This window comes from Dreissena polymorpha, chromosome 8, assembly GCF_020536995.1.
Source record: "Dreissena polymorpha isolate Duluth1 chromosome 8, UMN_Dpol_1.0, whole genome shotgun sequence".
NCBI lineage: Eukaryota > Metazoa > Mollusca > Bivalvia > Myida > Dreissenidae > Dreissena > Dreissena polymorpha.
In genome coordinates this window covers 28,954,317-28,955,751 of record NC_068362.1, presented here as the reverse complement: position 1 = coordinate 28,955,751, position 1,435 = coordinate 28,954,317, and the positions used below count along the sequence as shown (strand labels likewise).

General features: G+C 33.7%; 1 non-coding gene across 1 annotated transcript; it reads right to left on the bottom strand.

Moving 5' to 3' along the window:
* Positions 1–428: 428 nt before the first annotated feature.
* Positions 429–518, bottom strand: Trnai-aau (transfer RNA isoleucine (anticodon AAU)). The gene is given in 2 exon segments: positions 429–464; positions 482–518. It is a non-coding gene; the product is annotated as a tRNA-Ile (tRNA).
* Between the last annotated feature and the right edge of the window lie 917 nt (positions 519–1,435).

The window sequence follows — 1,435 nt, the reverse complement described above, 5'->3', positions numbered from 1 at the left end:
ATATGTGGTTCTTAAAAAAAAACTCCGAGGAGTGCTTGCCTCTAGGGAAACGGGTTACTGGGACACAGCTCCTCCTTGATAAGCGGCTGCTTCCTTTATCGCAACTCATTGTTACAATCAATAGTACGTGTCGCGCTTCGCGCTCTATATGTGGTAGGGATAGTACTTAGGGTCTGTGATAGACAACCATAAAAAATACATGGATAATAGATGTGTTGTTTGCAATTATTTGTTAATGTGAAAACACGTGTATTTAAGTGATGTAGGAAATTTTAATTAACGTTGTCACCACGCGGCATCCATTAATTTTATTAAAAGTTTCCAATTGTAGTAAAATGGATTTTAAAATGTTTACATAAAATAAAGTTTTATTATATTTATTAACCTGACTTAAAAAAAAATTGTCAGCCGCCGAACTGTTCCGTTCGTGCCGGAACCCGGGATTGAACCGGGGGCCTTTAGATAATTGTTGCGTAAAAAAAATTAGTCTAACGCTCTCCCAACTGAGCTATTCCGGCAGACATCATTTATGTTCTGCTATTTGTTTAAGTTGTGTATAGCGATCTTTATTATATGTCTATTAATAAACTAATACATTGTACGTTTTCGTACCACTACGCCTTCCAATAAACTTGCTTGCGCGATAGGTCGTCAATATCGTATTACATTGATTCTCCACTAAATAAGCAAATTAGAAAAACCACAAAATAAATATATTTTGATTATGTTTTGTTTTTATACAAAACCAGAAAGTTTCACGTATTTGTCCAGTCCCTGTGATCTTTCCCCTGTGATCAGTTGAGGATCAGTTATTAACTAAAACAATTAGCTTTGCATAAATGTAATAAATGTAATAGGCACAAATGCAGTACTTATTTACACAAATTTACACAAAAAATCACCACTATGCAAGATATTCTTAAAACAAAAATATATACATTGATCCGTAAAATAACTTCTCCTCCCATAAGCAAAAAAAATGCATTACATACTAGTCGCCGCTCTCAAGAGCGACGCCAATAAAGAAATGTACGCCAACGTTTTCATGATAATTACTGAAAATAAGTAATGACGAAATAACGATACTTTCAAATTAAGCTTTTTACTGACCGTTTGATTGTGTTAATCAGATGTTTTTGTTGAATTAGCCGTTAGCTCTTTACTGAGACAATTAGCGTAATGAAACGTGAAAGCAGCAATTTTATGTGCGCAAAACATATAACGAGCTGTCGTTTTTTTTCAGTAACCAGGTTAATGTACGATGATGGTTTCTCTTTAACAAGAATGAATTAAGCTGTTATGTCTTCACATAGCTTTGCATTGTCTCAGAAAGTTGTAATTTTTTTTATCTGATAATTATTTTTCAATGTTATTCAGTTGTTGCCGAGTATTGAAGGTAAGCTGTTAATGTTTAATTTAAAGTTAAGTTGGTCAG